This window comes from Acomys minous, assembly GCF_964271855.1.
Source record: "Acomys minous genome assembly, chromosome: 16".
NCBI classification, from domain to species: Eukaryota; Metazoa; Chordata; class Mammalia; order Rodentia; family Muridae; genus Acomys; species Acomys minous.
This window is the reverse complement of record NC_140498.1, coordinates 50,615,140-50,641,064: the sequence shown is the minus strand read 5'-3', so window position 1 is coordinate 50,641,064 and position 25,925 is coordinate 50,615,140. Positions and strand designations below refer to the sequence as shown.

Genomic DNA, 25,925 nt, shown 5'->3' with positions numbered 1-25,925 from the left:
TTAAATCCACTTGGACTTGAGTTTTATGCAAAGTGACAAATATGGATCTATTTGCATTTTTCTACATGTAGACATCCAGTTAGACCAGCACCATTTGTTGAAGATACTGTCTTTTTTCTATTGAATGGTGTCCATAGGTGTGTGGTTTTATTTCTGGGTCTTTGATTCAATTTCATTGATCCACCAGCTTATTTCTATGCCAGTACCATATAGCTGTTATTACTGTTGCTCTATAGTACAACTTGAGATCCAGGATGGAGATTCCTTCAGACGCTCTTTTATTGTACAGAATTGTCTTAGCTCTTCTGGTTTTTTTGTGTTCTTCCATAAGAGGTTAGGAATTTCTTTCAAGGTGTGTAAGAATTGTGTTGGCATTTTGATGGGAATTGCATTGAATCTGTACATTGCTTTTGATAAGATGGTGATTTTTACTATGTTAATCCTGCCTATCCATGAGCATGGGAGATCTTTTCATCTTCTGTTATTTTCTTTAATTTCTTTCTTTACAGACTTGAAGTTCTTGTCATACTAGTCTTTCACTTGCTTGCTTAGGTTTACACCAAAATACTTTGTTTTTGTAGCTATTGTGAAGGGTATTGTTTCCCTAATTTCTTTCTCAGGCTGTTTTTTTGTCTTTTGTATACAGAAGGGCTGCTGATTTTTTTTTTTAGTTGATTTTGTATCCAGGCACTTTGTTGAAGGTTTTTTTTTTTAATCAGTGGTAGAAGTTCCTTGGTAGAATTTTTTGGGCCTCTTATGTATACTATCATATCATTTGCGAATAATGATACTTTGTCTTCTTCCTTTCCGATTTTTATATCACCAAGATCTCTTTTAGTTGTCTTATTGCTCTAGCCAGGACTTCAAGTGCTATACTGAAGAGATAAGTAGAGAGTGGACAGCCTTGACGTGTCCCGGAATTGATTTAAGATTTTCTCCATTTAGTTTGGTGTTGGCTATAGGCTTGCTATATATTGCCTTTTCTCTATTTATCCCTGCCTTTTATTCCCAAGATGAATGGGAATTGGATTTTGTCAAATGCTTTTTTGGCATCTAATAAGATGATCATGTGTTTTTTTTTTCCTTTCACTCTGTTTATATGGTGGATCACATTGATGGATTTTCAATATTGAACCACCCCTGCATGCCTGGAATGAAGCTCACTTGGTCATGTGGATGATATTTTTTATTTGTTCTGAGTATTTTTGCACCAATATTTATAGGAGAAATTTTTCTTATGGGTTGTAAGACTATTTAAACTGTTTACCTGATCTTGACTCAATTTTGGTAAGTGGAATCTATCAAGAAAATTGTCCATTTCATTTACATTTTCAAATATGGTGGCATATAGGCTTTTGAAGTAAGACCTAATGATTCTTTTGATTTCCTGAGTGTCTGTCATTAAGTCTCCCTTTTCATTTTTTATTTTGTTGGTTTGGATAAATTCCCTTTGCCTTTTAGGTCCTTTGACTAAGAGTTTTTCTATCTTGTTGATTTAAAAAAAAAACCCAAAAGACAAACAACAACAACAACAACAACAACAACAAAATAGCTCTTGGTTTCAATGATTTGTGAATTGTTTTCTTTTTTTCTAGTATTTTTTTTTATTTCAGCCCTGAGTTTGATTATTTCGAGCAATCTACTCCTCTTGGGCATGACTGCTTCTTTCTTCGTCTCCTAGAGCTTTTAGGTGTGCCATTAAGTTGCTTGTATGAAATGTCTCCAATATCTTTATGAAGGCATAAAGTGCAATGAACTTGCCTCTTAGTACTTGCTTTCATTATGTCCTATAGGAGTGGGTATATTGTGCCTTCATTTCCATTGAATTCTAGGAAGTCTTTAATTTCTTTATTTCTTCACTGCCCCAGTTGTTGCTGAGTAAAACATTGTTCTGTTTCCATGTATGTGTAGGCTTTTTTTGTTATTTCTATTGTTTTTGAAGTTCAGGTTTAGTCCTTGGTGGCCTGATAAGATACAAGGGATTATTTCAATTTTCTTGTATATGTTGAGGCTTACTTTATGCCCAATGATGTGGTCAATTTCTGAGAAGGCTCCATGAGATGCTGACAAGAAGGTATATTCTTGTCATGATGTCAGCTGCCTTGCTACATGCCTGCCTGGCTTTCTTGCTCCAGGTTTAAAAATGTCCCACTGCCCAGACAATGTGCTCACTGAGTCGGGCAGCCCAAGGTTAGAAGTGCCTGCCCAGGTATCAGAAGGTCTCTACTCCATGGGAATGTCCGAGTTTTGGGCTGAGAGCTGAGGAACTCGGAAAGTATCTGCAATGTGGCAGTGAGAGTGGGCACCTGTGTTTGGGGCTGCACAGCCCCCAGTACCTTGAAGGTATTTATAGAAGGCGAGAGCAGGTGTGTGGCCTGAGGCTGAGGCCAAGCTGGCAGAAGCCCGGGAGGTTTTCTCAGGTTTAGCCAGGTGTCCTCAGGTCGGACCCACAAGTTTCCCACACCGTGGGCTCTTGTCTCACCTGGGAAATACAGATTTTAGGGTTCTGGGGCCACAGCATGGCCACTCAGTTGCTCTGGTCTCACTGCTGTCTGGCTGTTCAGATACTGTGTGTACTTGACACCTGTTCAGATACTGTGTGTACTTGACACCATCATCTTGGATCTCCTGCTCCCCATACCTTTGAGGAAAAGGACTTTCACTGAACCTAGAGCTCACTGACTTGGCTAGAGTGGCTGGTCAGACAGCCTCAGTGATCCTATTACCTGTTCTTCCCTAGATGAACTGGGTATGTCATTTTATCAACCTGACACAGCTATTGTTATCTGACAGGAAGAACCCTCAATTGAGAAAATGCCACTTTAAGATTAGCCTGTATAGACAAACCTGTAGGGTGTTTTTTTTTTTTTAATTTAATGATCGGTGTGAGAGGGCCCAGCCCACTGTGGTGCTCCCCTGGGCAAGTGGTCCTGGGTGTTATAAGGAAGCAGGCTGAGCAAGCTCTAAAGGACAATTCAGTAATCTGCATTCTTCCACGACCTCTGCTTCAGTTCCTGCCTCTAGATTCCTGCCATGAGTTTATACTCTGACATCTCTCAGTGATAAGAGTGTAACCTATGAATTATAAGCTGAAACAAACTCTTTCCTCCCTAAATCACTGTTGGTCATGATACTTCATTACAACAACAGAAACCTTAAGTAAGACACTGGAGCTGGGATTACAGAAGTAATCCATAGAAATTTAATATAAAAATGCGATGTAGCTGTAATGTCCCTTAATGCATCCTCTAGGAAACTATACACACACCCTGTATGAGCCATTAGTGCTTATTTAAAATGTATCTTAACATGCATAGCAACAAAAACCTGAGCACGGCAGAACACAGTCCCTTACATTCATTCTCTGTGGCTCTTTGATCTTACGTATGGCCTGAGCCTTGGGGGAATAAATGTTTTGAAATACGCAAGAAACTGTTGATATGTGTGGCAGAAGTTGTAGAAGTTGGGGGAGGCTCAGGGTAAAAGCTGCAGAAAAGCTTGCCTTTATGGTTTATTTTTATCCACCCCATTGAGTTAATTAGCTCACAGACATGTTTGGCTCCAGGGCTGGAAGGGATGTAGACTTGAAAGTCATGACTTCCAGGATGGCTGTATGGAATGTCTAGATGGAGTAAATAAAGCATGTGAGACTGTGAATTAATCCATTATATCTCCAACCAATATTTACTAGTGCTTATACACCAAGGGGCAGAACCCAGTGAATGAGGCAGGCAATATCCTTACCGCTATGAAACTTAAAGCCTAGCAGAGTAGACAGACAGGTTAACAAATGAGCATGTGGCATGCTGCAAAGGCTCTCTAGGGCCCCTGGGAGCATGTGGCATGCTGTGAAGGCTCTCTTAGGGTCCTGGGTGCATGTGGCATACTGTGAAGGCTCTCTAGGGCCCCTGGGAGCACATGGCATGCTGTGAAGGTTCTCTTAGGGCCCCTGGGGGCACGTGGCATGCTGTGAAGGCTCTCTGAGGGCCCCTGGGGGCACGTGGCATTCTGTGAAGGCTCTCTTAGGGTCCTGGGTGCATGTGGCATACTGTGAGGGCTCTCTGAGGGCCCCTGGGGGCACGTGGCATGCTGTGAAGGCTCTCTTAGGGTCCTGTGTGCATGTGGCATACTGAGAATGCTCTCTTAGGTCCCCTGGGGGCACGTGGCATGCTGTGAGGGCTGTCTTAGGTCCCCTGGGTGCACGTGGCATGCTGTGAGGGCTGTCTTAGGGCCCCTGGGGACACGTGGCATGCTGTGAAGGCTCTCTTAGGGTCCTGTGTGCATGTGGCATACTGAAAATGCTCTCTTAGGACCCCTGGGGGCACGTGGCATGCTGTGAAGGTTCTCTTAGGGCCCCTGGGGGCACATGGCATTCTGTGAAGGCTCTCTTAGGGTCCTGGGTGCATGTGGCATACTGTGAGGGCTCTCTGAGGGCCCCTGGGGGCACGTGGCATGCTGTGAAGGCTCTCTTAGGGTCCTGTGTGCATGTGGCATACTGAGCATGCTCTCTTAGGACCCCTGGGGGCACGTGGCATGCTGTGAAGGTTCTCTTAGGGCCCCTGGGTGTCCATCCCCTAGCTGTTCCTGCTGAGCAGCCCACACCTACATCTTTGTGCAGAGTCTTGGTGTTATATAAGTAGGGCTGCCTAAAGCTTTTTGTCCATTTCCCCAGGGCAGCCACCAGTTAATGACTGATGGCTGTGTGGGACAAGAGATCCTCTCCCTTGCACAAAGTAAGCTGACTCAGAGAGAAAAAGCTTTCTGCTCCAGGGCTCCCAAAGGGAGGCAGAGGACCAGACATCACCAGATTCCATCTCTGCTCATCTTTTTTCATACTGTGGTTTACTTCCCTTGGTACCTTACAAGCTTTGTCTGAGACAGTGCCTCAGGAAGTCAATCCTTGTACAAGAATCCCCAGGCTTTCCTGCTGGGGAGCCTGGGCAGAGTGAGAAGGTAATTCCAGGAGTAATGAGGGCTACAAGGGAACTACACATGAGACGGGAGAGTGAGGATGGCCCGAGAAGAAGGTCTTACTCTAAATCAGTGTCATGAACCTTGCAGAAGCTGAGTGACAGGACGGAGCTGTTCATGCAGTGGTGCGGAATGGAGCATTTGTATAGGTAAGAGCTGTTAGAGTGGCCGGGGAGGAAGTGCCCTGGGCAAGAATGAAGGCCTGGAAGAGACTCAGGCAGTGGCACATACTGGGTGACAGGAGATCATGGCAGAAAAGCAATACCAGTGCCATTCTTGGTCACCCTGGAAAAGTGTCAGATTGTGTTTTAAATGTGATGAGAGGAACTAGAGAGGGTAGAGCCTGGTTTGGTCTGGCTCAGTCTGGGCACAGACTATTGCTCAGTGCCTGGAGAAGCAGTAGCTGCTAAAAAAAAATGCTAGTTTTTCCCCTGGTAGTTGAGCTGTGCCACCTTGCAGAAGAGTCACAGCAAAGGAGGGTAGCATAGCTGTTTCCCAAGTGCCATGGATTGTAGTTCTCTGACCTACTATCTTCACATTCCCACAGCCCTGGTACCTCTCAACTCTCCTGTTAGGACTTTCTGTTATTGTTTCATTTATTGAAAGATTTGTGAGCATATAGTTATCGCTTTGAAGAGTCCCGTGTTTTGTGCCCCTGTTGAAGGCTGAGGAAAGCTATTTCAGATGTTGGACAAGTGTATATCTCATGTAGAGCACGTTATACTGTGTGACATACCAAACAATCCAAAGCAACAAGACACAACACATGGGGCCCTCATGGGCTGCCACTGGTGCCTTTCTTTGCACCATTTAAATTGGGCATTTCAATGATTTGGAGCCTCAAGACAAGTGATATCCCAGGCACACATGGCTGTTCTCAGAAATGCTTTAGATGAGGTCTCAGATCTCACAAAAACTACAGTGCATTAAACTCACACAGTCCAGCCTATCCAACAGCATTCACTGTGATCTAGAAAGAAACATTCCTTACGTGTATTGTTCACTGCGATTGTCACTAGCCATATGTAACCATTTGAGCACTTGAAATATCACTAGTATCCATGGTGAGCTGAAAGTACTTCGTGTGTGTGTGTGTGTGTTTGTGTGTGTGTGTGTGTGTGTAGATGTATGTAGTGTTTATGCATGTATGTGAATTTTCATTTGTGTGGTTTACTGAGTTAAGGTCTCTCAATTGCGCAAATCTCACTGAAATGGGTAGTCTAGTTAGTCATCTTGTGCCGGTGATCCCTTGTCCCACCCTTTGATTGTTGGAACTACAAATAAGCTAGCATATCCATCTAGCATCGATGTGGGCTCTGGGTTCTAGAATCTGATATCTGCTTCTTATTCTTGCTGCATGTACGTCAAGCACTTTATCATGGAGCCATCTCTCCAGTCTTCCTAACTCTGAGCTTGGTGTGATTGAGAGAGCAAAGATGGCAATTGTGCTGTCAGGGAAGTTGGCTGGAAATGATGAAGGCTGGCTGGGTGTGTCAGGGAGTGGTACTTCAGGAGGAGACAAGAGCAGGCCAATGACACAGTGAGCTGTGGTGAGAGTTTGGGATTTAGAACTGCATCCATGATCATAAGACATGGAATACTGACCTTGGCAGACTTAAACTAAGGACACAACACCCTCACTGGTCATTTTGGAAAGAGATAGCTGACCTAATAATATCTGTATGACTGCAAAATCTAAAACCGTTTCCCATAACTTTTTATGACCTCCGTTGTTGTTCTTAGTCATTGTCACTTCTTCCACTAATCACTTTGGTGCCCCTATGGCCAAATGCCTAACAACTGAGTGGAGAAAATATCCCATGGTTCCAGAGGCTCAGTCCATCAGGTGGGGAGCATGTGGTGAAGCAGAGCTGCTCACAGCACAGTGGCCAGGAAGCAGAGAAAGGGGCATAAGGAGAAGCTAGGGCAAGATACAGTTCCAAGGACACCCACTCTCCCCACGGTGACATCTTTCTAAGTGGACCCCACCTCCTCCTTTCCACCACATTCAGTTAACTCAAACACATTATAAACCCACCAAGGATGCAGTAGGTCAGGGCCATCTCTGGAAACTCCCTCACAGATACCCAGACACATGCTTCCTTAATCCCCTAGAGCAGTGCTTCTCATTCTTCCTAATGCTGTGGACTTTAGTACAGCTCCTCATGTTGTGGTACCTCCAACCATAATGTTATTTTCATTGCTGCTTCATAACTGTTGTTTTGCTACTGTTGTGAAACATAGTATGAATATCTCTGTTTTCTGATGGTCTTAGGTGAAGGTCAGATAGCTGCTGTCCTGGGTGCTTTTAAATCTTTTTTTTTTTTAAGTCAACTTTTGAGTCAACATTGATTTCTTCTCTTTGACACCTCGGCTTTTACCCCACTTCCCACACTGACCACTGACTTCCTAAGTACCTAGGAAGGTTAGATTTTCTCCACTGGATATGGATGTAAACTACATGTACCCATGAAAACTTAGCAGGAAACACAAGGCATTCACAAGCCTATTTTCATGACCATCACAGTCAGCAAAGCTCAGTGGAACCGTTGCTTTAGTATGTAAGCTTGGATTTGAGTTTCAGCTCAAAAACAAGGATGAGCACTTGTCCTTGAGGTGCATGGTTTCCTCCCTTATCCTAATATGCCCAACATGACTACATTTTTATGCAAAGCATCCTGGGCCTACAATTTTCACTCAGCCTTCCGTTTTTTTTCCTTTTTTAGGTCATTGCTGAGCTTTTGAACTGTGAATTTTAAAATAGGGACAAAAGCTCCCCAGGACTGTTCTTTATCCTAAAGCTTGTGCTGAGGACCAAGCCTGGGGAGAGGGGGACAAGCCATTAAATGTGATTATCTTTTGGCAGACAAGAAGGGGTTGTGTTAGGGCCCGGGTGATGGAGGAGGAGCCTTCATACTCAGATTGGCAGGAGGAAGGTTATCACAGTAAAAAGGAACAAAGCTGTGCACTTGGTTGGAAAAATGGGGAGCCTGGGACCCTTATGGATCACAGTTGCCAGCGTTTGTGTGTGGGATGATATTTTTAAAAGACATTTTATTAGAAGATTAAACAAGTACAAATCATTCAAATACCTTGAAAATGTAGGTGATATTAAAGGTGATCTTCCACCTCAAATTTCCCATTTTAGAACAGACATTTTTAATAGTTTCTTGAGTGTTTTTTAAAAATAAATTATTTAGTGCATGCATAAATCTAGACATAAAAATGTATATCTACAACACTCACCTCCATTTTAACAAAGGCAATAAGAAAATACATGTTCTGTAGCTTGAAATCTCATAATCCCTCAAGTAGGTATTACTGTTACTTGGAGAATGTAACAGTCCTGGCCCACTGGAAAAAAAAAACCAGCCTTCTGCTGAAGAAGACTTGGATTGTTGGTTGCTGGCAGTCTAGGTTTTATGACTGATATTATAAACCTTTTTGTTCATATATCCTGATGCATTTCTGGAGGGAAAAGATAAACTTCTAGTGGGTCATAGAGTATGTGATCTGTCCTTTACACAGTGGTGGCAAAAACCACCTTCCCAGGACTGCCTTGATTTACCTGCTTTCTCCCTGTCCCCCAGTAGCCTCACTAATGCTTTTGACAAATTTCTTTATGTTTTTCTAGGTTATTGGGTGAAAGTTTTTGTCTAGGTGTCTTCATTAGCATCTCTTTAGTGATTTAGCACCCCTCCCTTACCTGGGAACTGATACTTTGTGCCCCTCACCAAATTTTCCACCAATATAATGGCAATTTTCTTATTTCTTTGAAACAGTGAGAGAAAAAAAACTCCACACTTTTTTTTTCTTTGTAGCACTGCAGACATTTTTTTCTTGGCTTACATAATTTTTCTCTGACTTTAATTTGGTGGAACAGAAGTGCACTTACCCTGATGGAGACAAATCTCCACAGTAGGTCTTTAAGGAGCGCTAATCTTTTGAATACTGTTTTTAAAGATTGCATTTATTTTTAATTATGTGTATGCCTGTGTATGTGTGTGTGTTACCTAAGTGTATGTGTGTGTACCACATGCATTCCTGAGGCCCAAGGAAGCCAGAGGAGGTCAATGGATCACTTGTACTGGAGTTACATGTGGTTCTGAGCTGACATGAGTGGAATGGCATCTGAAACTAGGTCCTCTGCAAGAGCAGCAGACACTCTTAGCTGTGAAGCCGTCTCTCCAGCCCCAACCTGTTCATATTTAAGTGCCTATTAGACACCAAGAGTGGACGGTGAGTAGACAGATGCATGTCTGTCTGCAGTGAGGAAAGATGTGCAGGCTGGTGACTATGCAGTGTAAGGACCTGAAAAATGATCAAGTATAGAAGGGCGGCCATGGGCAGAAGGCAGAATTTACAGGACAGAGCCCTGGCATCTTCCAAAATGAGGCAAGCATACAAGGAACACATTGGCTCAATAGCCGCGAGGCTTGGTGGGTTCTCTCTCTCAACCAGTTAAAGAGATAAGGATGGAGAAAGTGCTCAGAGCAGAAGAGAACACTCACCTAAGTGATATGATCTCTAAGGGTATTTGGGATTGTGCTGGGTTTAGGGTGTCCCAGCAGGTTACCCCTCCCACCTCTCTCCATCTGGCAGACTGCAGCTATCCATGGACCTCTTCTAGAGCAGGGCTGGGTACTGCTTTGGTCCATAGCAAGGAAATAAGTGCAATAAGTGCAACAGAAGCCCCAGCCTTGCTGTGTGTGCATGGATGCAGCTGTAGTCACGCCCTTGTCTTAATTGTAGATCAGCTGCATAGGAGTGGGCACCCCAAACTCCTCTTCCTTCGATGGTGTAACTGGCACATAGAGACCCACCACATGTGACAGGAAATGGGGTAACGGCCTGTATTTCGGAGAAATGGAAAACTCCTACTAGGACACAGAACCACAAGAAAATGTATACTTCTTGCCTATTGCAGGAGGCAAAGCACCATTTAAAAACCTCAAGACTATGGTTATTATGTTTCCCCATCACCCATGCTGGACTCCACAGCCTCAGGACCATTGGATAGGAGCACCAGATTCTTAAGAAGAGTAAACTGGATTTGAAGAGAGGTAAGAGCACAGCCTGCCTCTGCGAAGACCCGGGGGTACAAAGCCTTGCTGAAAGTCAGGACGATAAGTTGCTGACCAACAGCCTTCATCCAGCCCTTGAAGGGGTGCTGTCTGGCCAATGGAGCTTTCTGTTTAGTTTCCCACCTGTGTAAACAGGGACATTTTTACATTGAAAAAAATTCAGGTATTTTCCATCTGGCATCTCTGCCAGTTGTAGGCTTACTTTCCCAGAAAGCAGTAGGGCTGTCCTTATGTCATAGCTGAAACACAGGAAACACACAGCCTACTGTAGGAGTACCTTGGTCTGTCTCACGCATTCGCTGTACCAACTGCAAGAGAGGAGGGGTCACCTCATGCCCTGGGATGTGTAAACCAGAGCTTCTGTGAGTGCGTCCTGCTCTGCAGCCGAGGGTGGAGTCAGGTATGGACGCCATGCTGGATGTGAGGAGGCTTCTAATCCTGCATCTGGCCTGGCTCTGTGACTCATAAGTAGTCTATAATTGGGCAAAGAATTAGAGCAACTGTGGCAGGCTGGCCCAGGATGGCAGGCATTTGACCAACTTTAGGTGTTGAAACTGGAAAAAAAATTGGAGTGAGCAAACAGGCTACTCATCACCCTACCATCTCCTGGCTGGAAATATATCGCACCCACTTCTAGATTCTCAAAGTTCAGTGAGGGTGATCAAGATGTGTGCTCTTTCCTATTGCACTGCCATCTTCCTCCAAACCAGTTGAAGATAAATTGCAATAGGAAAATAAAAGAACAGACCTGTTGGACCCTGGAGTCCAATTCCGGAAGGGGGTCACCGCGAGAGACCAGTCAAATCACACAGGCTGGAGGTATATGTAAAATTTATTACTGACACATCAGAAGCCCCAATTGTCGATGTGTCAGGGTCCCTCAGCACTCGGGAGGTGAAGGGCCCCGAGTAGCTGTTACAGGCTAGTTTTAAAGGGTAAAACCACAAAGCAAGTGGGGTTGCTTATCAAGTTAGACCATATGGACATTAGGACATCTGGCATTGGGAAGCTCTTTGTGGGGACTTGGGTGTGGGTCTCTAGAGTGGTTACTGAAAGCTGTATGGGCACATTTGATATATGGAAACTTACATGTAGCTATTCTGGGAACTAGGGTGGAACTTTTGAAGTTAGCATTAACGAGAACTGGGAGAGGCGAGCAAGGCTGGACAAGCGAACAAGCATCTTGTATTTTACAATTTTACAGTTTCTCAGACCCTGTAGAATTTTAAGTCAGACCCTGGTAACAGCAAAAATTATAGGCAAGCTTTATGATCCCTCACATCATCATCATAATTGCAATAGTGACAGTTATCAATCGGACTCTTGATATACACTGTGTATGTATCACCCCACTTTGTGTTCTGAGTGGCACATGAGGCAGCGTATTAGCTTGGACTTCTGTAGCAATATATATCAATACTGGTGTGAATCACTGGAGAAACAGTGAAAACTCGTTTCTCCAGGCTATGGAGAGTGGGAGCTCAGGTGCAAGGCAAGAGAGTGGTTGAGTCCTGGCAAAAGCTCTCTTCTGTATTGCTGACCTGGCATAGAAGAGAAATATACTCTCTCCCTCTCTCCCTCTCAGATTTGTTTTTGTTACTGTATGTATGTATGTATGTATGTATGTATGTATGTATGTATGTGTCTGTGTGTGTCTGTGTGTGTGAATGGCAAGTATGTGCAGGTATCTACAGAAGCCAGAAAGGAGCACCAGGTACCCTGGAACTAGATCTGCAAGTTGTTGTTTGGTGCAGACGCAGGTGGGAATTTACCCCTGGTCCTCTGCAGGAGCAGTGTGAGCCCCTAACTGCCGAGCCATCTCTACAGTGCTGAAACAGTGTTCTCCTACAAGGTTCTGATCCTCTTCATGGAGCTGCATCTTCAGGGTCATGGGCTCATCCTATTCACTTCCCACAAGCTGTACCTCCTAACTTGATCTCCTCGAGGATGGAAGAGTAGGCTTTTAGTGTCTGCATCATGCAAGCATTCAAGCCATAGTAGGTAAGGGACCATTATCCCTTTCCAACACAGATGAAATTGAATTTACTTTTGAAATGTCTCAAAGCAAGAAATGGCAGAACCAGGTACCAAAATCATTATGAGTATTCCTAGAGTTGGTTTTTTACCATCACAACAAACATTGTCACATCATCATCATCATCATCATCATCATCATCATGATTGTAATTCTCAACTACTCTCCTTTATCTGTGTCACACTGTAGACTGACTTCTTCACACAGCTGACATGAATTTGACTGAACATGAGCAAAGCACTTTGTCAGAATCTCTCCAAGTCAAAGCTTACTAACAAAGCCCCCTCTTTTTTCCTTGTTCCAGTTCTGTTGTTGAATGGCTTAATGTCCTGGCAACGTCAGCCCAGGCCTTTTCTTTTTCTTTAATTTCCCCTTGCCTTATGAAATTTGAAACCAAGTGAGAAGCAGTTTGTGCTTATTACCCAAAACCCCTCCCTGCAAAGCGGAACCCAAATGTTGTCCAATGCCTTTAATGGTGCTGATTTAATTAGACCCTGTTGTGACACTGGCTCTGGAGAGCCGGTTTTTTCCTGTCAGGCTTTTAAACTGTTCTCACATCCTGAGATCCTGGAGATGTTCCCTGTGCTCTGAGGCTGAGCTGTAAAGTAGCGCAGATTAGTTCCGGGATGATCCCTTTAGCTATTTCTTTTGTGGGAGCCACTTGAAAACTTATGCAGATGTCAAAGCCATATGCCAGGCTGCCTGGGGATGGGGTTTTAAGTATCCCTTCTAGTCTCTCTTTAGGGGATGTGGGGCTTCCTGGAAGTCCCTGGAGTGTTTTTTTGCATATTAGTGGTTATTAATGGTACTTAAAGACTGCCTACATTTTTTAAAACCCCGGACTATGGGCCTTGCAGCAGCCGACTTCACTTCAAGCTTTCTTTCCTTTCACTGATCCCCACTAATTTGTTTTATTTCCAGGGACATCCCCAAACCTTTACAGCAGGTAAGACTTTCTTCAGTTTTCCACTAGATGGAGAAACCTGCTCTCTTTACTCTACAGACTTTCTTTTCTTCATCCCTACTTCCCTCTTCCTTTTCATCCTCTTCCCCATGAGCCTTTTTCTTTTGTGGCAAGTGTGTGTGTATAAAATTGGCACACACACACATATATGTATGCTCAAATGTGTATGAGCATGTACCATGTGTGAACACACGTGTGTAGAGATCATAGGTTGATGTTGGGCGTCTTCCTCCATGACTTATACATGACCTTCTAAATTGAGGCAGAACCTCTCTGTTTAATCCAGACCTAGTAAGCTAGTTTTTCTAGCTAGTCTGATTGCTCAACTACCTCCTGATTGCTCTGTTTCCCTTTGGGACTCTCCAGATTCAAGACACCCCTCCCCCCCCCCACACACAAAAAGGCACCTTCCAGCCTGCCCATATGGTACTTAAATACAGGCTAGGCTACCTGTCCCCTTCAGAAGTCTTCTTCATTTATACCATCCTGTCACTGCCTGACGAGGACTGCTACCTCCTTCCAGCCCCTCTTCCAGCTTTCGGGACAGTTCTCATTCTGCCTGCCCTAAATCGCTTGTAGACCTCTTGCTAGAACAAATAACTAGTAGAGCTCCCTTAAGGATATACCAGAGCCCTGGCAGCGGTCTGAAAGGGCCCCACCCCCAGCTGTCCTATCTAGCCTTAAAGCTAAGGGTCTGTCCACAGTGCTGGAGGATACTTATTACAAGATACTTGATCAAATCAGAGTATAGCTAAAAAGCAAGCAATATGAAAGAGAGACTGTAATCCTAAATAGTAGACAAACAGAGAAAATTGACATCCTTACCCTTCTACAATTAGCCCTATTCTAAACATTATAAATACCTCTGTTGAAAAAAGAAAGATGATTTGAACATAAAAGAAAAACCAAACCAAAAAAAAAAAAATAGCTCCAGATGTACAAATTCGAACACAGAAATAAACCAACATGAGAAACCAAAGTAACATATCATCTCCAAATAATATAAACCGTAGTAATGGTCCCTAATGAAAATGACATGAAAGAACTTCCAGACAAAGAATTCAAAAGAATGATTATGACAGGGGTCAAACAACTCAAAGAAGACAGAAGCAAAAGAGATTAATAAAATAAGGAAGCCAATCCAAGACATGAGAACATAGTCTGAATTTGAAATAAAACTCAAATTGAAACTGCTAAAAATGAAAAATGAAATAAGTCAATTAAAAACTACATACCAAAAGAATGGGTTGTGCCAAAAACAGAATGTCAGGGATAAGAGGCAAAGTAGAGGAACTGAGTCAATCAAAGGGCAGTGAGAAGTTTAAAAAAATATGAACACAGGACGATTATAGACTACTCTGACAAAGTATGGGCCTAGGAAAAGGATGAGAAAACCATAGTGAAGGCACAGAGGCTATCTTCAGTAAGATATAGAAGACAATTTCTGAAACCTTGAGCAAGAGGTACCCTTCTAGGTACAAGAAGCCCACAGAACACCAAATAAAAAAGAACAAAAAGAAAGCTCTCCAAAATGTATTATAGTTAACACATTAAAAATGCCGAATACAGAAAGGTCTCTTTTGAAGAGATCTTTAGACAAATAAATAGCTTTTCTTTATGCCAACAACAAACATGAAAAAAAAAAAAAGGAGATCATTGACACACCTCCATTCACAGTAGCCTCAGAGAAAATAAAATATCCAGGAATAAGCCTGACTAAGAAAAACCTTGTACAATTGAAACTTTAAACCTCTGAGGAAAGAGAGAGAAAAAGACACTAACGAATGTAAAGACATCCTATGCTCGTAGGTTGGTAGAGTTAACACTGTGAAAATGATCATTCTACCATAAGCTGTTTAAAGACTCAGTGCAATCCCAAACAAAGAATTTATATAATTTTTCACACACATAGAAAAAAATTCCTAAAATTTATATGGAACTACAATAGACCATAGATAACCAAAACAATTTTAAGCAAAAAGATGAATGAGAGAGGATTACAATTTTTGATCTTAAGATATATTGCAGAGCCATAGTATTAAAAACAAAATACTTTTGGCATAAAAAACAGACATGAAGACCATGGAACAAAACTGAAGACCCAAACACAAGCATGTACAACTTCAGGCACTTAATATTTAGGAAAGATGCCAAAAACAAATCTTGGAAAAAAAGAAAGCATCTTCAAAAAATTGGTGCTGGGGAAACCACATGTCCTCATGCAGAAGAATGAAATTAGACTCAAATCTATCATCCAGCACAAAAATCAACTACAAATGGATCAAAGACCTAAATGTGAAACCTGAAACACTCAAACTACTAGAAGAAAACATAGGCATGACCCTACATGACACAGGTATATGAAAAAACTTCCATTTGCTCAAGAGTTAAGGCCAACAATTGACAAGTGTCTGCAAAACAACAAGAACAAGAACAAGAAAAATAACCAACTGGGTAAAGAGGAAACCCACAAAATGAGAGAGAATCTGATAGAGGCTTAGTATTTAGAATGTAAAAGAACTTAAAATCAAAATTAAGAAAAATGAAAAACAAATGAACTATTTGAAAAGTGGACCTGAGATTTGAATAGAGAGCTCTCAAAAGAAGAAAAAAATTACTAATATTAAAAAAAAAATCTTTGCCATTCCTAGAAATCAGGGAAATGCAAATCAAAACAACTTTAACATTTTATCTTACTCAATTCCGAATGGCAAGATTAGTGCTGGAGGGAATGATGGAAGAAGAGAGCCCTCATTCACTCTTCGTGGGATTGTAAACTGGTGCATTGTCTGCGGGAATCAGTGTGGAGAATTCTCAAAAACGAATATAGCCTCTTACCCAGCCATACCACTTCTTGGCACGTGCCCAAAGGACTTGACATCATACCATACAGACATTCACCCATGTTCATTGCTGCTCTATTCACATAGCTAGAAAGTGGAAAGAATCTAAGTGTCCTACAACTGACAAATGGATAATGAAAATATGGTAAATATACACACTGTGGCATGCTACTCAGCTGTAGAGAAAAAGGAAATCATGACTCTTGCAGATAAATGGGTGACATTAGAAAAGATCTTATTTGGTGCGGTGACTCAGACTGAGAAAGGCAAATGTCGTATGTTGTCTCTTATTTGGTACATGGCCTGTAGTAACTACCGACATAAAGTAAAATGGGATCATTGCCAGGATAGGGAGATTGTGAAGGAATAGGGGAAGGTAATAGCAGGGTACAAGAATCTGACCAGGGACACGAGAAAAGGGGCCTCCTTAGAGATGGAGAGGGAGGTAGGTACAGAAGAAAGTGGGAATAAGGTAAAGGCAAATTGTAGAATAAAAGTGTTCTCAGGGGAGAAATGGGGAAAAGGGGGTACTTCTTAGGAAATGTGGAAGGAGCTAAAAACAACAGAAAGACAGGTAGTAAAATAACAATATAGATATCTGAAAAAAGCCACATGGAAGCATGTTATTAGCAAAAACCTTTAAAAACTGATATATATATATATATATATATATATATATATATGTATATGTATATGTATATGTATATGTATATGTATATGTATATGTATATGTATATGTGAACTTTTGAACTTTTCTCATCTGAGTGTGTGGTGTACCCTCAGAGAACAAAAGGCAACTTAACAAAACTCTTCTTTTGACTTGTTGGCTGTCTAAGAGACTGCCAAAACACATAGCCTATTGCTGTTGCTCTTGGTTACCCTGAGAAGTAGAAGGTAAATACCTATTGCTGAAGACACCATGTACTTCAGCAACAAGGTCCAACAACCCTTGAGCTGGAACTGACTGGAAAATCCCATCTCTGAGGACTAGATTTCATGGTATCAGACACAATTCAAGCTTTTGTAAGAGGGAATCAACGGACAGTACACCCAGCCATAACACCCATGAACCACGTCAATGGCAGCATGGTACAATAACCCTGTGGATGCAGTAGTGGCACACATACCCTGGCAGTAATCAACCATTCTATAATTGGAGTTGAGAACTGTTCACCCAGAGGGAAACTGCCTGTACTAGAAACCTAGTTTATTTCTCAGTGCTAGTAAAGATATGGTTATTGGAGGAGAATTATATTAAATTAGTATAATCAATAATAATAATAATAATAATAATAATAATAATAATAATAAATAAGCATTTGTCTTTATATGTACAGATAAGTGCAGTCTTTGCCTCACATCAAGGAAACTTCTCTGTAATAGAAATACAACTAATCAAAACACAGAATTGTGGTCTAGTCCCAGTGGACACATCTACAAAATGCTCCTACGCCCAAGGCTTAGGGAAAATTGTTGAAGGTGGGCGTGGGGAGGTTGTAAGAGCCAGCAGAGCAGGGACTTGGCTGTGAGATTGTGTCTTCTAGTAACATCACATGTTATACCTATAAAGTCTTACCAACATGACAACCCAAATGTGAGCTTAACAAGGATGACACTAACATGGCAAACTGAATGGGAAAAAGTCCATGAAACATCAGCCCTACACAAAGAACTACAAGCAACTGAGGAAAGTTGGAAGCAGTAGAGCGGGGCTTCCCCAGGGAAGTGTACACCAATTGGTTGTCCACTGCCAAATGGTTAGCCTTGAAAATACACATGCAATTAATAACATATAAATTCAATTAGTGCTTGTTTAGGAATATATATGAATGTGCAAATATAAATGCATGAAACAATAATTAATGAAAAAGAGGTCAGAAATTTGAAGGAGAATGAAGAAAAGTATATGGGAAAATTTGGAAGGAAGAAGGGGAAATATTGTAATTACATTAAACTCTGAGAGAGAGAGAGAGAGAGAGAGAGAGAGAGAGAGAGAGAGAGAGAGAGAGAGAGAGAGAGAGAGGAGATCATATCACAATTACAAGGGCAGGCCTATCAGAAGACTGAATTATTCAACATAATGTTTTAAAGGCAGAAAGGTATAAGAAGATGAATCCCAAGTCCTGAAAAACCACAATTGCTGACCTAGATTATTATACCCAGCAGATATATCTTCTAAGAAAATTGAGCTGGAAAGATGACTTAAATAGTTATTGACACATAGTCATGAGGATAGAGCTCAGATCACAGCACCCACATAACCCATGTTCAGGGACATCACTGGGACTTTCTGTTTTGTTTTTGTTTTTTGGGTTTTTGTTGTTACTGTTGTTTTTTAGCTGAGAAAAATACAAGTCTCAAGTTCAAGAAAAGACCCTGCCACCAAGAAATAAAGAGAAAGTGAGTGAGAAGGACATGTGGATGACACCCTCTCATGGTCTCTGGGAATACTCAAAGGCACACACTCATACAAAGATACATAACACACACAAATACATAAATATAAAATGCTACATAGTGCCCTGATATAATATTGAGGGCTGTGCTGTGCTTTTTTTTTTTAAATTAATTCCTTTCAGCCTTATTTCTAAATTTGAGTCATTTTTCTTAACACTCATGCACTTTGTGGCCGTTTTTGGGACATAGTTTTGGCATTTGTCTCAGTGCTTTGAATAGGATTTTTTGCTACAGTCAAAATCTAGTGAGGAAGTTTGTCAAATGTTGCTGAAGTCCTAAGTGCTGTGCAGAAAACTCATGTGAAATCCAGTTTCTGTCGCACTGAATTGGGTGAGTCAGGAGTGAGTTAAGTTTGTATGGGCAGGCCTGTAAGGTTTTCTCCGAGGGGAACATCTTTTCTTTCTGCTCTGGCACTAACATATGGCGTCATTTCCAATGCCCCCACCTCCAATTGTCTGACAAAACTACCCTGAGCCAGTCAGATCCTACAGGCTGACAGATTGTCCTACAAGACTGCCCTGACATGGGACCCCAGGTGTGAGGATCCTGCCTCTAGCTAAACACACTTGCTCAGCTGCACGTTTGAGTTTCCACAACCTTTCCTCCAGGCATGATGATTTTCCAGAACAGCTCACGTATCTTAGGAAGATGTTGCTCACTCCTACCAATTCTATCTTGAAGGACATGACTCATAAGTGGCTAAATAGAAAAGCCATGTTGGTGGAGGAGCAAAGAACTTCCAGTGCATTCCTGAATGCTCCCATCCCAGATTCTGCAGCCATGTGTCAGCGTGTTTAGGATCCTTAGAGGAGGCTGAGCCATTCAACTGTGGGCCATCAGTGGCTTATTCGGTCTTCAGTCCTTCCTTAGCTGGAGGGTGGGTTGGGGAACTAAATGGTGCCTTGCATTTTCCATTGTATCAATTTATTATACATGATGGAGTTACACAAGGACATTTTATGCAGGAATGACACTAGCCATGTCACTCCTGCACCCCGTCTTCCCCTTTTCTGTTCTCCCTTCCCATTATTCCCCTTTGTCTCTAGAAAGTTTCAGGGTTTTCCCCACATGTACACACTATGACTCTATGTACCTGCATAAAGCCCAAGAATAATATGGCAGAGAAACACACCGTGATTGTCTATCTCAGACTGGCTTGATTCCTTTAGTATGATCATCTCTGGTTGCACTCATTTTTCTACAGATGACATAACTTGGTTCTTGTTCTTGGCTGATGAAATTGCCATTGCACATAGGTACCACAGTTGAAAACCCTGAGTATTGTTTACTTTAATGTAGGTTTTGTTTTGTTTTTTGTTTGTTTTTGTTTTTGTTGTTGTTGTTGTTGTTGTTTTTGGTGACCAGCCTCAACCTGAAGCTTTCTAAAGCACCTATCATCTCGTTATAAAAGAAGATTCACCTGTCACCTCGGGCACTTCTCCAAGAGCGTAGGGAATGTTAAGCCCAGACAAGGGCCAAAGGCCAAAAGTATTTTTAGGACACTATAGCTTTGTCCGGAGCAAACACAGGAAGCATCACCATTCATTTGGTGCCTGTTGATCTTACCCAATCCTCAGCAGTCACAGGTCAGTATTAACCAGGGCACTAAAGCTTTTTTCCTACCTGGGACACAGTAAGTTCTGTAATGAACATGGGCAAACATTCATTTTCACACACTCAACCTCCACTCCTCTTTCTGGGATGCAATGCCGTGTTTTCCTCCTGAGAACTCCATATCCCTGTTCTCAGTGTAGTGACATGGAAGGGATGTAGTCTGGCCACACCACTAGCAGTGATGGAGAGGTGCAGGTGTGAACCATCAGAGCCCAAGATTTCTCTGGCCTCACCCCTTTATCGTGGGACACTCCACTTGACTTTGGCAGGAACTTGTAAACAGATTTTCCTTGTTTTTTTTAAGGGATGCTCAGATTTTTAATAAGATCAACCTGGAAGGTGTGATGGCCGCTTTGGCCTCTTTATGGCGTGTACCTCAGAATGGGGTTATTGAGTGCCGGCTCCCCAAAATATCATCAAAACAACCTTTTGATATCATCAGGTTGAGCTGACTTTTACTGTAGGGAGGAGGCCCTGCTTTGATGGCGTCTGCGCTGGCTTCCGGAGATGGTATAACAAAATGAAGATATAGGTGTTGATATTTTTGAATTCTAATTTAAGGCTAGTTTCTACTTGAATAGGTTTGGTAAAGATTGCAATATAGCAGGTGATAATTGGTAGACACCTGCAGTCTCAGCCCTCAGGAGGCTGTGCTATGAGGATCGTGTTTGAAGTTAGTATGGGCCACATGGGAAGACGTTGTGTTAAAAACTAAACTGGCACAACTACAGTGAAAGAATGGGCACATATGGAAAAATCAGTGATTTGAGACAAGGAGGGTGAATGTTTAAGCTGTTTAATGATTTGGGTAGAAGAATTCCTGGGTCTTTTCATGAAAGGTGCTTGAATTAACTGTAAGGTCAAATGCACTTTTTATCTTTCTGGAAGAGTAAGATTATAATGATGAAGACATTGGAATAGGAGATCCCTAATAATATGAACAGAAGCTGTGAATGATTTCGGGACGTAAGATAGCATGGTGGAAAACCAAGAGAGGGAAGAGAGATCTCACCTAGAGTAATTTGAGTTAATGAATGCTGACACACTGAAGCCAGAAGGCAGTTCAGCTCCTTACAGTAGAGTCATATACCCATTGGGGGCTGGGGAGATGGCTCATCCAGTAAAGTGTTTGGCTCATGAGCATAGGACCTGAATGAAGAATGAGTGGATGGACGGACGGATGGATGGATGGATGGATGGATGGATGGATGGATGATGGATGGATGGATGACAAAACAAACCAACCCTGTGCCCATACTAAAAGCTAATGTGGGAGTGCACTCTTTTAATTCCCAAGCCTGAGTATTCAAGGACAGGAGGTTCCCAGGAGCTCACTGGCCAGCCACTCTTACTTAGTCAGGTAGTTCTAGGCCAGCAAGAGATCTTGTCATAAAATAATGTGGACCGTGCCTAAAGAACAGCACTAAGTATTGTCCTATGGCCTCCACATATATATGCACACTCAGGCATACGCAGCTGCACACATGCACAAAACACACACACACAACCAAACATACACGGAAACACACACAATTACACATCCATGTACATTTTCATTCAGCCACTGTACCCTTCAGTAAGCAGGATAGAATGCTCTGTGGTGGCCTTAGTCACAGGGCTGTAATGGCCAATATCCAGTGGGTAGAAATGACCTTCACAGTCTGTGTTCAAGTAGAGCCCTCAAAGTGTCTGTATTTCCAGCTGTGAGGTGGCTTTGCTCTAGCCGCTGCAGACTTTTGATGTGGTCAGAGCTCTCATGATCAACACAAGTTTTGAGTGTATCTGGCTCAGCCAAGTCCAGGTTCCCATGGACCTAAAGGAAATAAATAAATAAAATAAAATGAATGTTTGTTGTTGAAAGCCGTTAAGATTGGGACAACACTTGTTTTAACTATTAAAAATCTGGGTAATATTAATAATTCCTCCCCAGACTGCGGTACATGTGATCTAACACATTTCCTCTGTGGCTTTAGCTGGTGTGTGGTGCATGTTTGTTATTATAAGCCAGCAGCTTTTCTCTATTAGTGTCTCTTTATGTGTCACTTCTTTGCTCATACAAACTTCTCCAATATTCTAGGTCATTTATCTATGTACCCATGAGTAGAAGCCAGAGGCCAACATAGGTGTCTTCCACTTTCTCTGCAGGGTCTCTTTCTAAACCCGGAGCTTCCCTTTCAGCTCGGTTGGCTGGCTAGCAAGCCCCTAGGGCCTCCTCCTCTGGACTGAGGTTACAGTTATGCACCATCATGGCTGGCTGCTTATTGATGTTCTTGGGATCTGAATTTAGGTCTTCTTGTTTGTGCATCAAGCACTTCACCAAACTAAGCTGTCTTCCTACCTCTGATGGCTTTCTCTTTTTTTGCAAAGCAATATTTAGACAAGCCAGTGCTCATCTTTTGCCTTGTGCTTCCTGCTCCCATCTAGTGAGCTCTTTTTCGATTTGGTTCTTTCACTCTGAGGAACAGATGTTCTTTCAGCATCCTGTCAAACATGAATTGGATCAGCACAACTAAGAGAGACTCTTCTGAGCTCCTAATGGTGGTGCAATGATCTAGGCTGACCCTCTCCCGAAGCACAGATACTCTTGTGCAAAGGGACATTCTCTAGATGAGTGTCCATGGGATGGAAATCACTTTCAGCACATATTTGTTACCATCATGATTTTGAAGGTGTTGGAATTAGGGGCTAGTAAATAGCAGTGGCTGGAAGCAAAGCAAAGTATTCCCTAAGTGTGTGTGTGTGTGTGTGTGTGTGCAGGTGCAAGTGAACCAGTGTCCACATGACTGTGGAGGCTCAGGACAACCTTAGTTATCATTTTCAGGTGCCATGCATCAATAATTATTTAATTAGTTTGTTTGTTTTAAGACAGGGTCTCTAATTGACTTGGAACTTGCCTTGCAGGATAGGCTGGCCAGCAGTCATAAGAAGCTCACCACCTGTCTCCACCTCCCCAGAGTTTGGATGTTATGGTTTAATGTGGGTCCCAGTTGTGAGCTCCCAGTTCTCAGGCTTACAAGACAACACATTACTGACTGTGCCATCCCTCCAGGCCTTCCCTAGTGTCTTCCGAGTGACCCACTTTTTCAAGCCACTGTGCAGAATTAGTATCTGTCCTAAAAATACATATGGGTCTCTCTCTCTCTCTCTCTCTCTCTCTCTCTCTCTCTCTCTCTCTCTCTCTCTCTCTCTCTCTCTCCCTCTCCCCTCTCCCTCTGTCTCTCTAAATGTGTGTGTGATCATTCCTAAATAGTTCTTCAAACTCAAAAGGAAAATTGTTCATCTGTATTCTCTCCAGCCTAAGCCTGTAAAAGGTACCTTTAAAACTCTGAAAGAAATATTTCCCATCAGTATTCCTATAATTTGAGCCAGTGATTCTCTCTCTGCAGTGCACCCTCCTATGGCTTTGTTCTGTGTGTCTCTGTGCTATCTGAAACCAAGTAAGAGCCTGTTGTTATGAAAACACATGACATCACTTTTGCACATAGTAGGCACCCAAGTCTCTTCTCCTCCTCTGTCTCTTTCTCTCTTTCTGTCCACCCCCTTTTCTCCTTCTCTCTCTCTCTCTCTCTCTCTCTCTCTCTCTCTCTCTCTCTCTCTCTGTACCTCGATAATGTTCATCATTAGCCTGGAACATTGGTTAATGTTAAATTTAAATTAAAATACACTCCTGGGTGACTGCATCTTCAATTTCATGCTTGATTCCTTTGTGATTGACTTATTAAGCTAAACCAGAAATTGCAAACCACAATACCTCAGGGTTTAGAAGGAAACACGACAAACAAGTGAAGTTAGTTATAACTGGAAAATGCCCAGTGTCTTCCGGTGAGAGGATACTCAGTGTTGCTAGGTTTACTCTTTCAGCTTCTTAAAATTTATTTTTTTAAAATATGATTTAATGTGTAAGCATTCATAATTTTTAGACTTCAATACTTTAGAAAACACAATTTCTACCATATTGTGTGAACCAAATAAAACACATTTTTAGGCTAGTTATAAGTTGTCAATCTGAAAGAGAGAATGCTTTACAGCTGAAATAGTATTTTGTTTGCAACAAACATTTAATTTACACTGAATGAGACTGATTAATATGAAGTACTACATTTCTTAGTGAGCATGCAAACTGCACTGCATTGACGGGATTCTGTTAAAGTCCAATTTGGGAGCTTGATGTAAAACTTCAGTGGGAAACATCATACTGTTCCCTGGACAGCAATATGGAATTAGATTACTCCTTGGCAAATTGGCCCAGTATTTTACCACACAAGATAGATACCTTGCTTCCAGGTAACCGATGCTTTTTATGGTTGAAATAGCCAAATTAGTGTATCGTCCTCGAGAAGCTCCTGTCCCACCCTGTGACCTTGTCCTCCTAAGTTGCTGCAGGAAGAATATTAACATTCACAAAGAGATACGGCCCCATGATTGCTGTGACTTTGAGCTGATCCATCACTGTCCTTAGTTAGATCTGTTCAGTTTAGTTGTTGTTAGTCAAGCACACTGGGATTCTCCGGTGCATTTCCCAAGAAAGAAACCAGAATCTCTCCCTGGAAAAAAAAATCCCTATGCTAATCAAACCTTACAACTTCCAACATGCAGAAATTCATTTGAGGGTTCTAGCTTATTAACTATTACTTGAAAAGCAAGTGTCATATTTGTGCCTAATTGACCTTAGACACTAAATTGATAAAACACCACAAAGCGTTTTAAAAGCACAGATGTTTAAAAACTCAGAAAATTGTCTAGCAACCATTGAGGATAGGATCTTCCCTCTGTACAGGGATCTGAAAATGGGGGGATTCTCAGTTTTTGAGAGAGCTGAGGCATGGGGGGAGAACAAGACAGAGATGAATTGAACAAATGGGAACGTGGGACGTTTGCTGGGAGAACAGTCTGCTCTCATGTAGTGCTGTTCAGTTTATAGACAATAGTAGGGATGTTCCATTGAGAACAGTTCACTAGTTCAAACTAGGGAGGGATCTGTACTCAATTACTAATGTCTGCTGCAGACACAGGAGTAAGAAACGGCTGTGTGTATGCCGTGCATGTGCGGCTTGGATAACACTGAATGTTGCCATAGGATATTTTTTAAGTTTCCAGTTTCCCTGGCATAGTCTCAGTTGATACTCTTTTGTCCTGGTTTGCTTCTCTACTGTTCTGATTATCATTGTCCCCAAACACAATGTGGGAGGAACGGGTTTATTTGGGTTAGAGGTTTCAGCTCATCATCAAGGGAAGTCGCGGTGGGAGCTGGGAAGCCGGGTCTGAGCAGAAACCGAAGTTTCAGTCTTCCACGTCATGCTCAGATCCTAGGCCCACCTGCCCAGGATGCCTTCACCCACAAGGGGTCTGACTTTTCCACACCAGTCAGCAATCAAGACAATGACTGACAACATGGCCACAGGCCAATCCTAAGAATGCCCAGGCTTGTGTCAAGTTGACAGAAAACTGACACCCTTCCAGAACTATTAATTGTCACAAACTATGCCCTTCGTTATTTTCAGTCTCCCAAATTATGTAATAAATGTTATATAACTATCGATAGTCCATTTGTTTCTTCCTAGACCTTCCCAAATCACTGTTGAGTACTCTACTGTAATCTTCCTCCCTCTGAGCCTGCGCTTTCTTTATAGTCTACTTTAAACAACTTAACAACACATCTTCTGCTTGCTTAGGGCCGTGCATGATTCACACTTCCTATCCTTCAGACTCGAGCAGCCCTATATCTCTGACAATGCTTTCTCTCCACAGTGGACATAGCATTTGCAGTACAACAGAATCCGTGCAGCTTCTCTTCGGAATGATATTCGGCCACACAAGGTTTCCTGCCTTTGTCTGTGTTCTTCACACGCCATATGCACAAAAGGCAGAAGGTTGCAGCTGCTCAGATTCCCCCCAGCAGGTTCCTGATGGTTTTACCATCTTTGACTGTCTGAGTTTTCAGCTGGGTGCTCAAGGGT

At 42.3% G+C, this 25,925-nt stretch overlaps 1 protein-coding gene and 1 long non-coding RNA gene across 8 annotated transcripts in view; both read left to right on the top strand.

The window, feature by feature from the left end:
• Positions 1–25,925, top strand: part of LOC311587066 (sperm motility kinase 2B-like) — an 85,921-nt gene that overhangs the window by 24,147 nt on the left and 35,849 nt on the right. For 4 of the 6 annotated variants that reach the window (XM_084763504.1, XM_084763503.1, XM_084763502.1 and 1 more), the window contains one exon: positions 9,899–10,034. The exons of the other annotated variants lie outside the window; for them this stretch is intronic. The gene's annotated coding sequence lies outside the window, so the exon portion shown is untranslated. The remainder of the gene's footprint in view (positions 1–9,898; positions 10,035–25,925) is intronic. 6 annotated transcript variants of the gene reach the window in all.
• Positions 1–25,925, top strand: part of LOC311587068 — a 74,937-nt gene that overhangs the window by 39,347 nt on the left and 9,665 nt on the right. Inside the window, exon 3 of one of the 2 annotated variants that reach the window (XR_014775770.1) lies at positions 5,062–5,082. The exons of the other annotated variant lie outside the window; for it this stretch is intronic. This is a non-coding gene — a long non-coding RNA (uncharacterized lncRNA). Of the gene's footprint in view, positions 1–5,061; positions 5,083–25,925 lie in introns of those variants that run through there. 2 annotated transcript variants of the gene reach the window in all.